Source organism: Elgaria multicarinata, chromosome 9 (assembly GCF_023053635.1).
Source record: "Elgaria multicarinata webbii isolate HBS135686 ecotype San Diego chromosome 9, rElgMul1.1.pri, whole genome shotgun sequence".
Taxonomy (NCBI): domain Eukaryota; kingdom Metazoa; phylum Chordata; class Lepidosauria; order Squamata; family Anguidae; genus Elgaria; species Elgaria multicarinata.
In genome coordinates, this window is record NC_086179.1 from 14,942,153 (window position 1) to 14,958,136 (window position 15,984).

The following is a 15,984-nucleotide window of genomic DNA, read 5'->3' on the forward strand; positions in this document are numbered from 1 at the left end:
AAGCAGTAGTGTAGATCCTGCCTTGTTGCCATGTGATTTATCTGCCTATATAGATGGGTTCCCCTTGTGCCGATAACGCCGTACCACTCCAATTACTCAGTGTTGCAGGATCAGGCCCTTCCTATTGGCTCTCCCTGCAGAGATTAACGCTATAAGCGCTATTATTGTTTAACGAGTGGCTGGGTAGCTTGATCCTGGGAGGGGAGAATTATCTGTCTATCTCAAAAACAATTGGAGGAACGGATTGTGTCTTGGGTCCTATGATAACTTCAGGATTTTAAGTAGTCCCATGAAACTGATTGGTGAGAGATCTAGGTCAAATAAAAGGAGGTACTTCATCACACATAGTTAAATTATGGAACTCATTACCACAAGATGTAGTGATGGCCACCGATTTGGACGGCTTTAAAAGAGGGTTGGGTAAATTTCTGGAGGCGAAGATCATTGGCTACTAGCCTTGATCGTTGTGTGCTATCTCCAGTATTCGAGACAATAAGCCTGTGTGCACCAGTTGCTGGGGAACATGGGCGGGAGGGTGCTGTTGCAACATGTCCTGCTTTGTTGGTCCCTGGCCGATGACTGTTTGGCCACTGTGTGAACAGAGTGCTGGACTAGATGGACCCTTGTTCTGATCCAGCAGGGCTCTTCCTATGTCCTTATCCTCTTCTCTCATGTTCCATCCCCATATCCCATATTGTAGGTTGGGGGACTGACACCCTGGAGCATGTTCAGAGGAGGGCAACCAGGATGATCAGGGGTCTGGAAGCAAAGCCCTATGAAGAGAGACTGAAAGAACTGGGCATGTTTAGCCTGGAGAAGAGAAGATTGAGGGGAGACATGATAGCACTCTTCAAATACTTAAAAGGTTGTCACACAGAGGAGGGCCAGGATATCTTCTCGATCCTCCCAGAGTGCAGGACACGGAATAACGGGCTCAAGTTAAAGGAAGCCAGATTCCAGCCGGACATCAGGAAAAACTTCCTGACTGTTAGAGCAGTACGACAATGGAATCAGTTGCCTGGTGAGGTTGTGGCCTCTCCCACACTGGAGGCCTTCAAGAGGCAGCTGGACAAGCATCTGTCAGGGATGCTTTAGGGTGGATTCCTGCATTGAGCAGGGGGTTGGACTCGATGGCCTTGTAGGCCCCTTCCAACTCTGCTATTCTATGATTCTATGATTCTTCTCTCATGTTCCATCCCCATATCCCATATTGTAGGTTGGGGGACTGACACCCAGGAAAGCTTTTCAAGGCACAGGCCCTGCAAGGGGAAGGAAATGCTCCTTCCATGGACTTCCTTAAGTTAACTCAAATTTGGATTCAAGCCTGTGTCTTTGGATCACAACCCGAGTCTCTTGTCCCGTTCTTACATAAAGCATCCAGCCCCAAACAAGGAAACCGGGCTCTTGGTTTAAGGTGACACGGATTCTGTTGCAACCGGGCCTGAGGCCTTCACCTGCATAAAAGGGACATTCTGTTACAGCCTGTCGTGATAAAGTTATATAAATCGTAACAGCTTTGCTGGCAAAAGATTAACTTAACACCTGCAAATCTTACTTAAGTCTGCAAAAAAACAAGAGAGGAAGGGGGACGGAGGGAAAATATCAGAGGCAGGATGCCTATGTACACCAGTTGCTGGGGAACTTGGGCGGGAGGGTGCTGTTGTACTCATGTCCTGCTTATGGATTTCCCAGGGGTGGCTGGTTGGCCACAGTGTAACCAGAATGCTGGATTAGGTGGACCCTTGGTCTGATCCATCAGGGCTCTCCTTATGTTCTTACAAAGGAATATTGGAGGGGAACGCTGCAAGGCAATGCTGGAGGATTTTGCCCTGTGGGAACTGAAAAATTAGCGCCTGGTTTTGTATTTGGTTTTCTTGCAGCATAAAACATGAAGGATTAAAAAGAAGAAGATATTATTGGCATCTTCAGGCTTTGTAAGGAGCTATGGGTAGGAATGTGCACATCAGCAAAACGCGAGCTTGTTGACTGTCTCCAAATTCCATCTTGAATCTCATTCCAACTCAAGTCCGTATCCGATTGCGAGCTTTGGTTTCTTTTCTCATGAAAATCCATGCATATTTCCAGGCGTATTCCCCCCCCCCAAAAAAAAAGTACACGTACATCAGGCAGAGTTTTGAAATGCACTGCTTTTGAAATGCATGAAGACTGTCAAATGGAGTGGTGGGAGGGTGAGGGCCCTCACATCATATTTCAAACCCGGAAATGCATCCGATGGCAGAATGTACCTGAGCCCATGTTTGGTCTAGATGGTGTGAACTGGGTAAACTCCTGATTAAAAATTAACTGAAATGAATTTCTCATACATCTCTAACCTATGAGAATATACTTGCAGTGTGACAGCATAGAAGCTGGTGTGGCCTCACGGCTAAGAGTGTGAGTTGGGAAGTCAGCTGCAAAACCACTAGGCAGACTTATGCCAATCTCCCTCTGCCTCTCCCAGTCCACCTGCTATAGAATGGGACTGATAATACCGAGCTACCTTATAGGGTTGATGTTAGGGACTTTACAGTGTTGGCACACACACATACCCCAATAATTGAATGGTCTATGCATGGCTGCTTGCCTGGTGTCTAGCCTGAAAAGTGTGGCCTACGTAGGGTGACCATATGAAAGGAGGACAGGGCTCCTGTATCTTTAACAGTTGCATAGAAAAGGGAATTTCAGCAGGTGTTATTTGCATATATGGAGAACCTGGTGAAATTCCCTCTTCGTTACAATAGTTAAAGCTGTAGGAGCTATACTAGAGTGACCAGATTTAAAAGAGGGCAGCTTTAACTGTTGTGATGAAGAGTGAATTTCACCAGATTCTCCATATATACAAATGACACCTGCTGAAATTCCCTTTTCAATACAACTGTTAAAGATACAGGAGCCCTGTCCTCCTTTTCATATGGTCCCCCTAGGCCTAGGCCTATTCCCAAAGTAAATCTTTCTTTTTAAAGTCACCCTGGCATTTAACTGATTTTAGCTGCTATCTTATCTAGGGCTGTTTTTTTTTAAATTTCTGTATTCTTTTAACTGTGTGCATTTTTGTTGCTGCTTTGTAATCTTTTATACTTTTGTATGAAGCTTAGTTTCCATTATAGTTTCCATCTTGAATTCAAAGCAGATTATAGATTATTTAAAATCAACAGAAATAAATTAGATGTCGTATATGAAGCACTTGGGCCCTCTGAAATGCTACATTATCGTTATGGAGAGTATATGATAGAATCATTGAGATGGAAGCCAATGAATCACCAAGAACAATTGCCTATGTATAACAGCATCTCTCGACAGGTGCCCCCCACCCCAGCCTCCAGAAGCTTTAGAAAAACTTCTAAGGCAGGTTACTCCATAATATCCAGACACAATATATGCAGTACTGAAATTCTAAGCAATGTGTCAGTTCTAAGAGGATAACATTGCAATCCTGTGTGTCTTCACTCAGAAGTAGGTCTCAGTAATGGTGCAATCCTATATGTATCTACTCAGAAGTAAGTCCAACTGAGTTCAGTGTGGCTTATTCCCAGGTAAGTAAGTGTAGGGCTGCAGCCATGGGCTGTGTGAATCTGTAAAATATGAGCTCCTTGGGGCTCTCTGAATCCCACTGCATAAGAACATAAGAAAAGTCATGTTGGATCAGACCAAAGGGCCAGTTGTGTCCCAGTTTAAGGACATTGACAAGTTGTAGCGTGTCCAGAGAAAAGCAACCAGGATGGTGAGGGGTCTGGAAATCAAGTCCTATCAGCAACAGTTGAAATCAAGTCCTATCAGCAACAGTTCAGCCTGGAGAAGGGAATTAATAGAGACATATGATACTGGTGTTCATGATCTTCTCATGCAGAGGATGGAACAAACTTATTTGTTGTTGCTCCTGAAGGCAAGACTAGAACCAACAGATGGAAACTGCAGGGAAACAGATTTTGGCTAAACATTAGAAGAAACGTCCGAACAGTGAGAGCTGATCATTAGTGGAGGAATGTAAACTCCTTCATTGTAGACATGTAAACAGTGACAAGATGGCCTTCTGTCAGGGATGCTCTAGCTGCACCTTGTTGTGCAAAGCCTGCACTGAACAGGGACTAGATGATCTCCTAAGTCTCTTCCAAATCCATGATTGTATGATTCAACACAATCAGACATTTCCTGAAACATGAGAGATAAAAGTGGGGACAGGTTGTGTCAGTGGAGGCTGGTGACTCTGATGTCAGTAGGGTGGTGAAGATGGAGGTTAGGCTAGTATGCAACACACACACACACACACACTAGTGGAGGCTGGTGTTTCTGATGTCAGTGGGCTGGTGAATCCGCTCCGGGTTTCAATCAGAACCACTCAGAACACTCTAGAGTTCTTTCTAACTCCTTTGGAGTCCTGACTGGTTCTGACTGAAACCCAGAGCAGATTCACCCGTCCACTGACATCAGGATCACCAGCCTCCACTAGGTTGTGTGTGTGTGCGTGTGCATGTGCATGTGTGCGTGCATGCATGCTAGCCTAACCTCCAGCGCCTCCATCCGCTCCACCCCTGGCCTTCATGCATTTAGAAGGCTACTCAGTGATGGTTCCCAATTTCAAGGAGGTGGTTAGTGCGTTCACCTGAATGCATTTAGATGCTCCCTTCAGTCTTTTGCTCTAAATCACCTTACTCAGCCTGGCACCCTCTGGATGTGTTGCACTGCAATCCCCATCATCCAAGTCAGTCTTTTTAACTTTAAATAGTGCATGGAATGCAGGGGTGTCGTGAGTGGTGGACATCCCCACTCCGATGACTTAGGCCACGGCGTTCCATTATTCCACAGCGAGCATCTTTTATCTGTGAATATGACGAGTCTGAAAAGGACCCAACACAAATGCGCTGAAAGGATTTTCCTTCTATTGCAATTTTGAAATCTTGAATGTATGCAAGATTAGGCCTTTAAGTCACCCTGTGAATCTTGGACTCCTTGACCCACTGCACCGAAGCCCATCCTCCACTCACCCCAGACAATAGTCCTGACACGGAGCCCTTTCCCTCTCCTGGAAAGATTCTAAGTGGGTTGGGACCTTGTCTCTGTGATGGTTTGGCTTTCACATAAGCTTATTCATGTGTGGTCCTTCATGTTTTCTGATTAGCCTTCTCTCCAGGGTGGTCCATCTCTTACTCTGGAAAGGTCTTACAGAATGAAATGTCTCGAAAGGCAAGTCAAAGAGAGAAGGGAGTATAATTAAGCACTCTTCTTTTCTTCTTCAAAGCTTCCCACATAGATGTGTATCACATTACTGGTATCTAGAGGGAGTGAATGAATGAGAATGGATTTTGCATTGTACTTCTTAGTTCTGCACCTTGTTAACTTGGTTGATGCTCCATTGTATCTCAGACTGGGTGCGTACATCGACATCGACATCTCCATCTAATTCATGCATCGGACGAAGTGGGCTGCTGCCTATGAAAGTCGATACTGCAAATAAGCCACTTTAGTTTCTAAATGGCAGCAGTGCTTTTTCTGCCTTTATCTGGACGGAGAGAGCCTAGCTACAGTTATCCATGCTCTCATAACCTCTCGTTTGGATTACTGCAAGGCATTATATGTGGGGCTGCCTTTGAAAATGGTCCAGAAACTTCAGCTGGTACAAAACAGGGTAGCACGTTTACTAACAGGGATTGGCCAACGAGACCACCTCATGCCAGTTTCTTTCCAACTTCACTGGCTGCCAGTCCAGGTCCAGGCCCGATTCAAAGTGCCGGTATTAACATTTAAAGCCCTAAACGGCTTGGGGCTCAGGCTATCTGAAGGAACGCCTCCTTCCATATGTACCTGCTTGGACCCTAAGGTCATCCTCGGGGTCCTTCTCTGTGAGCCCCTGCCAAAGGAAGTAAGGCAGGTGGCTAAGAGGAGGAGGGCCTTCTCTGCTGTGGCAACCTGGCTGTGGAATTAGCTCCCTAAGGAGGTCCGCCTGGCACCTACACTATATTCTTTCAGACGTCAGGTGAAGACCTTTTCATTCTCACAGCATTTTAACAGTCTATAAATTTAATTTTAACTTTGCTGTTTTAAATCTGTATTTTAAATTTGTATTTCTGCACTGCTGCTGATTTTATCCTCGTTGTGCTTTTATATTGTATTTTATATCATGTTTTTATACTGTTTGTTTTATATTTTGAATGGTTTTCATTTTTGTGAACCACCCAGGGACCTTCGGCTTTTGGGCGGTATAAAAATGCAATAAATAAATATCATGGGGAATTTATCTTCACTCATCTTAGTAAGGCCTTTAAATGGGCTTGAACTGTGGGGATAAATCTGTAGGTTAGTGTGGGGCTCTGAAACACCAGAACACAAAGATGGCCTCTGAATGGACAACAGAAGCAGGACAAGGCAACATTGTCATGCCATCAGCTATCAGCAGCTCACAGCCTTGGGCTTCACACCTTCCGTTGGCCCTCGCTAACATTTTTTTGGGGTCCAGTACCGAACAGTGCCAGGTACTCAAATCTAGCTGCTCTTTTAATGTCACACAGTACCTCCAACCTAGCATCGTTTGGGGCATTGTGGGATGTTAAAAGTAGCACGCTGCCCAATTTTTGATCTATTTATTCTCGACCATTCGTTGGGGGGGGGGTGTAGGGGTGAAAAGAAATTGCACCTGAAAATTATGGGGAAGGATGAGAAGTTCGGGGAAATTTCTCAGGGAGCAGGTGTTCCCCTTACTTAGCAGGAACTCCTAGATTTTCCTGCAAAGGAAAAATAATAATAAACTGGAACTCTGTGGACTCCATGTGACCTGGGGAGACTGGTCCGCAGGCGATTCCGCAGGCTGGATTATTAGAAATTTGAACTCTTTTTAGTCCATTTCGAATTTCTCCAACCAGCTGCTCATGGGAAACCCCAAGTCAGACTGGAGTGCAACAGTGCCCTCCTGCCCATGTTCCACAGCAAATGGTGTACCTGTCTCTGCCTCTGCAGGTAGCATATAGCCATCAAGACTAGTAGCCATTGATAGCCTTCTCCTCCAGAAAATTGTCCAATCCTCTTAGAAAGCCATCCAAATTGGTAGCGAATTCCAGTTTCACCACAAGCTGTGTGAGACACCGTGTGACATGAACAGAAAAGAAACTGACAGGTTTTGCACAGCAGCTTTGTGCGGATTGCATAACACTGTCCATTGTGGTTCTGTGACGGGGTGCCGAGACCTTAGGTAGCATCCAACTGTGCTCCAGTGCTAGCGCTAATGGGGTTACGCTAACGTCAACTAATGCTGCCGAATTCCTCTGGCACATCGCTGCTTTCCCCCATTGCCCTAGCAAGCACTAGTTACACTGCACAAGCATTGGTTTACAGTAACACAACATCACTTGAGCTGCTGTTAGGGCAGAGTTGGATAGTATTCTCTTTGCCTCAGCCTTCAAGCTGCAGTATGGCAATGATAGTGTGATATACAAATGCTGTATGTTATCATAACCATTATTATTAACCTCAGAACATAAAAAGAGTTATGCTGGATCAGACCAAGATTCATTCTGTTTATAATGTGGCCGGTTGACCATTGGAAACCCACAAGCAGGACATGAGTTCAACAGCATCCTGATGCCCATGCTCCCCAGCAACTGGAGTACATAGGCATACTGTCTCTGATACTGAAGGTAGCACATAGCCATCAGGACTAGCTGCCATTGATTGCCTTCTCCTCCAGAAATTTTTCTTACCCCCTTTTAGAGCCATCCAAATGGGTGGCCATCACTACAACTTGTGGTAGTGTATTCAATAATTTCAACTATGAGTTGTGTGAAGACATCCTTCCTTTTATCTCTCCTGAATCTCCCACCAATCAGCTTCATGGGACGACCCTGGGTTCTAGTGTATATGAGAGAGAGAGAGAGAGAGAGAGAGAGAGAGAGAGAGAGAGAGAGGGAATTATCATTATTATCTATTTGTTGCATTTATATCCCGCCTTTTTTCCTCCAAGGAACCCAAGGCGGCATACATAATCCTCCTCCTCCTCTCCATTTCATCCTCACAACAACAATCCTGTGAGGTAGGCTGGGCTGAGAGTCTGTGACTGGTCCAAAGTCACCCAGTGGGTTTCCATGGCAGAGTGGGGACTAGAACTCAGATCTTCCAACTCCCAGTCCAACACTTTAGCCACTACACCACACTGCAGCCCGACTTCATTTAATATTATGGTATTAATACTTGTGGCACCCATGAAGTTTAACATAGCAAAGCTACCTGCTGCATTGGGAAGAACTGAAGGCCGCATCCAAAACCCACTCATGCTGGCAGGGCAGAAAGCGGGGACGTTTCCTCCCCTTCTGTTTTTTATTATTATTATTATTATTATTATTATTATTATTATTATTATTATTATTATGTTGTTGTTGTTGTTGTTGTTGTTGTTGTTGTTGTTGTTATTATTATTATTGCCATTTCGCTCCTATCACAGCCAATAGTCTGGCATACACGACCCCTTCCCCCATGTCTTGCGATTGGGAAGACTTGGGATCCTGTAGAACCAAAACTTCTCCCAATCCATCCATGACCTCCCTTCCCAACCTGCCCTTGATTTGCTTCTACTGATGATGGAATTCTGATATCGGAGTGCTAAGGGTCATTGAGGTTTCCACAGGGTCTTGGAGGGGACATCAGTGGTCAGATCTCCCCCCTCCATGGGTGGACCTGTTCCTCACCCATGGAATGGGAGGTCTGAATTATCCTGTGGCCCTGGGGATGATCTCCCAGGGACCTTAGACTATAGCCCAACTTTATTTATTTTCCCACAAAAAGTAGTATTAAAAGAACCAGCCTCAATAATTGAAGGAAGAAAGAATAGCGATGAATATGATACCACAGAATTATATTTATGTTTTTCTTCACATTGCAACATCCACATTGTTCATTTTGTGACACGTTATCTCTAATAATTCTGAATACATATTTACTATTATACATTATACCAAGAGGCACTTCCAGTAATTCTGGCAAAAAAGGAGCTTCATTATAGTGTCTAACTTACAAAACAGTAAAAATAAATAATGTTTATCTAAAAGATTTCTCTTTTTTTTTTCCCTGTACAGAATCTATTTTGTACAAAACATTTATCAGCCATTAACTAAAAATCACTGAACAAATACTCGTGAAGGGAATATATTAAGTATTGCTACATGTCTTAAGTGCAAGATATCAGTGAAAGGAAAAAGGGATTTCGGTCGGTCCGTGAAAGATCATCACCTACAAATACAAGGCCTTGTTGTTGAAGTGTGTGTTCGTTTGTTTGTTTTTAAAAAGAAAGAAGTTTGGTTACAACAATATTGACAATATATAAATATAAATTAATGCATGTAGTACTTAGTGAAAAGAACACCGTGTTAAAAATGGACATGTACAAATACTGAAGGGGGCATGGCGCTTTCTCACATTGCTACTTTGGTTGGCACTTTCTTCTTCTTTGGGCATGAGCCGGCCAACTATTTATTGTCAGTCTCATTCAATCTCAGTGGGAGACCCTGGGAGGAACTTGTTAGTGACTTCAAAGCATGGCTGCTATTTAGTCCCCCTCCAATTCCCCACCCCACGTAGCTAGTTAAACACCAGTTTAAATATCATCCCATTAAAAATCAATGGGTCTTGGCAGTGCTCAACTCTGGCAGGATCGTGCCCTTTCTTTCTTTTTCTTCTTCTTCTTTTTGTTAAAGAAAAGAATGACTTAAGATATTGCTTTAGAGGAAACCTGCAAGGTAACACATATAAACTCTGCAAAGAGAATCTTATAAAAAGAAAGAAAGACGCAAACGCATCAAGGGGCATATTGATAATGGGGCCCTTTTGGGAAGGGGGAAAAATATGGGGAAACGCTGTGGGCCTATTCAGAAGACACCTTAAATCCTGATGGTTAAGGCTTTTGGTTAAGCCACAGGGTTTAAGGTGTCTTGTGCGGTGCATTTTGCTAAAACCTGCTCAGTCACTAACCACAGTCAGACCGTCTGCAGAAGGGTTAGTGGCTCTAACCGTGGCTTAAAGTGTTGTGTGCGACAGCACGGCTTGTGGTTAGTGATAACCCCAGAGAACCAAAGTTTTGCTAATCATAGAGAACATCAGAAGTGCCATGCTGGATCAGACCAAGGGTCCATCTAGTCCAGCACTCTGTTCACGCAGTGGCCAACCAGCTGTTGACCAGGGACCAACAAAGCAGGACATGGTGCAACAGCTCCCTCCCACCCATGTTCCCCAGCAACTGGTGCACATTGGCTTACTGCCTCAGATACTGGAGCCTGAAATGTCGTCTGAAAAGGCCCACTGAATACTCAGATGCACTTACACATCATAAGCAGGTGCAGCAAATAAGAGGCGCTTCACACCTCAGAAGTTAGGGAGCAAACGCATTTGCTGGGAAGGAAAATAAGAGGAAATGACTTTTACGGCAAAAACTTCCAATTGTTCAGATGTGAATTTCGCGCGTACAAAGGAAAACCGGGGTTGGTTTCAAGTCTTCTGACAAGTCAAGTACATATTCGTCTTTCAACGGGTAGCTGGAGGAAGCATGTTTAACCTTGGCAGATTAGCTGATCGTGACTGGATGTCGTTGCAGAAACAGATTTCGAACATGACGATGTACAAGTATGCGTTTGTGCCTTGAACACAAACTTTAAGTATAATCTTGTGTGGTTATTACACACAAACCTGTGCATGCAAAGCGATGGGGATCAAGCATATAAAAAGGCATGCACGTGACAAAATGGCGGATAGTAGGAATCAGCAACTGGGGAAGCCATGGGCCAAATACGGCCCCCTGAGTAGTAGCATGTGGGCCTTCCAGTTGCCAACCAGAGGCAGGTGTGTGCATGTATATTGGGAAGAGGCTGTGGCCACGAGGCTGGCTAGCTGTTTTGGAGGTGGGTGGGACTCTGGCCTCCCGTATACCGCCCCCTCCTTAACATGGCTCTCCAATAAAAAAGCGGCTGATCAATTGATACCAGGAATAATAATCTTTGATCTCCTTGGATTGATAACCAGAGATTCAAACGAAGCAAACTCTTGAGATTTCAGTCTTAATATAGAGGCCACAAGTCTTCCATCATTTACACTTATGGTTTTAGGCGGATTCCTGCATTGAGCAGGGGGTTGGACTCGATGGCTTTATAGGCCCCTTCCATCTCTACTATTCTATGATTCAAAAATTACTTATAGATGTGGACACCCTCCCACCCCCATGTGCGCATAGCACTCCTCTGCCTGCAAGGCCTTCCCCATTTATTTGAGTAGGGAACGACAATTAAGCACCTATGGATTTTATTAAATCCATCCCATCTGTGTTTTGCGGGTTGTCAGGCATCTTTCGTTATGTGGTCCATGCACTGATGGAATCAGAATTTTTGTGAGAGAATTCTGTTTGTTTGCAAATGCACACTTGCACTGATGTGCATGAGTGCGAATTCCGCCCCAAAGTAAAAACAAAGAAAAAACTGGGCCGCAAGGCTGTGGAATCAGTGCGACTTGGAGAAAGCCAGCCTGCTGTGGAATCTACAGGCTGGATTCATGGAAAACTGGATTCATTCGGATCCATTGTGGATTTCTTCAACATCCCTAACGAAAACTCATAATGCTTTTCTTTTCTTCCCATGCACACAGATCAGGTAAGGTGATTGAAATGAACAGGGAAGTCCTTGCAAGCCAAAGTTTCTCCGCACACGTGAAACTCTGGACTGGAGAATGAAAATATTTTGAACTTTACAAAATCCCGAAATCTATTTGAAAATGTTGGCAAAGAAGCAAACGTACAATACGAGCTTCAGGTTGACTTCCCCCCTTTTTAAATGAATGGAAATGAAAGCCTTTGAATGCCTGCAAGCTTTCTTCATCTAAAGATGATCAGGTCTGGACTTGAAAAATAATACATTATTCATGTCCCTGAAGCATCACTCCAAATTGTGAATGTCATCTTAATCATAATCTAAAACAATGCATATATTTTTAAAAAAAACTCTGCAGAAAAAAATACTGTTTTTATTTATGGGTTTAGGATAAAGTTTAGGAGAAAATATAGACTCTAATCTTGGCCTAATTTTAAAAGCTCCTCTGCAAGAGATTAGTTCAGATCTCTAGCGATCTATGCCTTTCCTAGCAACCTGCTGGGCAAAGAGGAAGAGCGAGAACGAGAGCGAAGGAAGGATCAGAAAAAGAGAGGGAGGGAGGAGCAGCAGAAAGAGAAAGACAAAATGGGGAGGCAAACCTACTCCTGGCTCTGGTCCCACCCACCACTGGCTTCAGCTCCACCCACTGCCAGCATGCAAAACCAGCAGATTATCCCCAGGAGAATGCAGCTCCTGACAGAAAAACGTCTCTGTACCCTACTCTAACTGTATTGAGAAGACAGACCATCTTTCACATACAATCATATTTTTACTCAGTCCATTGCTGTTTAATGATGAGCAAATAAACGGGGGGATAAAATCTACTTCTTTATGTGCACACACACACACACACACACACACACACACACACACACACCAGCAAACTTTTAATTCCCTGTAGTAAAGGAAGAAACTTTTAATTCCCTGTAGTAATTCCCTGTAGTAATTCCCTGTAGTAAAGGAAGAAAGGGTTATAGAACGCAGCCAATGGCCATTCTGGAGCATTTCTGAAGATTCTGGGTCCTGTTCTAGAACACACACTCAGACCTTGTGGAGAACATGGTCCCTGTCTGTCAAGCTGCACTGCTGCCCCACATGAACGGAGAGTATGACCTAAAACACACCCAACTCTCTCCTGTGCCAATCAATGTATTGCAGTGGTGAACACACAGTCTTTCTGGGAGGTTGGTCCGCCATTTTCTCATTGCGGAACCCCACCTTTCTATAGGCCACAGCTTGAAATCACTGCCTAAAGTGATAAGGGCAAGACTCTTCAAATACATGAAAATACCCTGCATTAACCACTAATATTGTGCCGGACACAGAGACCACTCAACCACCTAGGCATTTATTTGAAGCACTGTCTGGGAAGTGGTGATATTTGATGGCACATTCAGCTAAGGCTTATGTAATGAACTAACCAACACCATTTTTGTTCGAAAGAAATGGATTAGAGATGGCTAGCTTTCCTCAACATGACCTATGACTGTCAGCCGAAAATGTGGGCAGAGGATAAGGCAGTTTTTCAGCTTTCTAATATTTGCCAACATGGCATATATTCAAGGGGACTTTGCTTCTTTGGCAATACAAATCTCACTCCAACGCTATTTTGGAGAATGGCGCTGTATTGCTGTAGAAGGCATTGGCGCTGAAACTAATTCCCTTTTGGCTGGTTCTTCTATTGAATAACTTAAGTCAGTTCATATTAATTACCAGCTGTATATGGATGGAGCTCTATAAAAAATGGTTTCTTTGACAAATAGTCATTGCTGTCTTGAACCCTTATGTCACTTGGGAGGCAGGTCAACAACAGCTTGCTTTGCTATGGTTTCCTCTCAACGTGATGTAACCACATCTGTACAAATAGCCACCAAATCATGCCTAGACATTGTTGAGCGCTCATCTACACACATTACTTAGAATGAGGTGATTGACTTCTGGACTGTACCACTTCAGACAGCAGGTGAAGGAGCAAATTTGTACATGCTAGATATGCCTGGTATGTAGGAAATGGGCACTTCAAAGAGAGGTCTGGCATAACCTTCTCCCTAGAGCTAGTTTATTACACGCAGGGGAGATTTTACATTGGGGGGCATTCAATAATGCAATTTACCACCTGCTGAGGAAGTGGTAGAGTCCAACATTCTACCCTCCTATTCTGCCAAATGTGCAGAACACCACTTAGGATGAAAGTTTAACACATGGAAATTTGCAAACAGAAAATTTAATGTTTTGGTGGAGGGTTGGAAACAGAAGTGGGCATGGTGGTGAGAGGAATGCATAGTCCTTACTGTTTTTATTTTTCATTTTTCATGGCGTTTATCAGAATGTACGGTGGCATGGATCCACTATCAGTGTTTCCTGTAGCTGCAGGATAGAAAAGTTCCTTCCTCCTCAGCTCAAATTTCTCTAACAATGCCCACTGCATCTTTAGCATCTTCTATTTTAGACTGCCTCCTGGGGATTACTGCCTAAATTGTAACAAAGAAGGACTCAAATGAAGTTCATAAAGTTGATTTGAAACTTCGCTGGGGGTTAAAACAGCCATACATCCTAAGTGGAGCGGAAGTGTTTTTTACACCCTAACGCTGTCTTGCAAATACCGCAATTCTGTCTTCCCCTTTCTTCTCACGTTTCTAGTTCAGCCATCTAAGTTTAAAATCCCATCAACATCAAGGCTAATTACATTCGAACCACATTGCCAGCTGGGGGAAACCCAAGTTTTCAAACAACTTGGCCCATCCGTGGCCAGAAACGGCCCGACTCTTGATGTTCCATTCCTAGCTACGCTGTATATCGCAAGCTCTCTCACTGGAACATCAACAATGAAGGTCACACAGCGTTAGCTGTTGATAAAGCCACTTCTATTCCTTGCAGCCAACCCCTTCCCTCGGGGAAAAAAAATCTCATAAGTGTGTCATAAAAATATTTCCCAAGGGATTAGACCTTATCCTGAAACGGATACTTTAAGAGGAGTTTACTGGGCAATCCACCACACCAATGAGCAAATGGTTTGGATCTGGGTGTAGAATCTGCATCAATTCGTGCTGTGCCTGCCATCCCATATGTCGTAAAACCCCTCCCTTCACTTACGGCCACGAAAGAGTTGGAGAAGGGTTAGATGCGTAAGGCAAATGGGCATGCTGGCAGCAGGAGGCATAAATCCAACCGTTGGTGCTGGATCAAGGTGAGACCTAATACAGCACCGCAGATTACAATCCAAACATCTCTTTTCCACAACATGGTGAGCCATAAATTAATAGTAAACTGTTCTTTGAGTCAACAACAGTGATCATATCACATGATTTATAGTTGGAACTGTGTTGGTCCAAACTACATATTACATGCAGTTCCCCTGTCCATTAAACAACTATAGGAGTGGGGATTGATGGGTGGGAAGGTAATTAAAATGGATAGCTTGGCCCTTCATGCTTTAATTTGTATACTTTACTTGTAGAAATAAAATTATTATCAATTGAAGAGTGTCTGGACTGCTTTACCTTAACTATTGCTGTCTTCTACTCCACTGTATTGCATAATGCCTTTCATACCAGTTCTTGGTCATTTACAAAATTCCTTATGTTCATAAAGGCCTGAGTTTAGCTACCGAACTCACAAACAAACCTGGACAATAAGTGTCAGAACAGCCACACTAACTTCAGAGAGAGCAGCTCAGAAAATGAAGGACAAATATAGTCCTCCTTCAGAAGACCGGTGTCAACAAAAAAACTTTCAGTTCTCCCCTGGGCTTCCATAGTTACTCTCTTGTTCTCTTGCTCACCTAAAGATCCACATTAGCTTTCCAGCAAAGCTAGTTTTTGTGAAATACATTTTGCAGATTTGAGCCCTTGAGTTTGAAATGTCACCCCATTATAACAATTATCGTAAGTCTACTGACAGCTGTAAGCTGAGGGGGATTTTTTTTTTAGGGGGGGGGGAGAGATTTCCAGTAGAGCGTAGCTTTTGATTTTTCTTTTAATTGCAAATTCTTGCTCTGTGCATTATATATTGGGATTGAAAGCATGCTAATAGGAAAGGCCTGCCATTGTCGCTCAGAGCTTATCAAATACCGAGAAGTGGTCTGGACACCATGAGAAATGCATTTGGCGTAACACACGAAAGGTTTATGCAAAGATAATAATAATAATAATAATAATAATAATAATAATAATAATAATAATAATATATAAGTTTTTGAACTGGAATGGGACCTCTGGCAAATTCATGGAGTTTTGGGCTGTTGCTCATGCTTCAGAGAAAACAGCTGTCAGGAATATCCCTTTGGCTGAAAGCATTTTGTTTAGTCTCCCTATCTCATGTTTTGGGAAGTTGGTAATTTTTGTGATTGGTATTTAAAAAAGAAAAGAATTAGCAG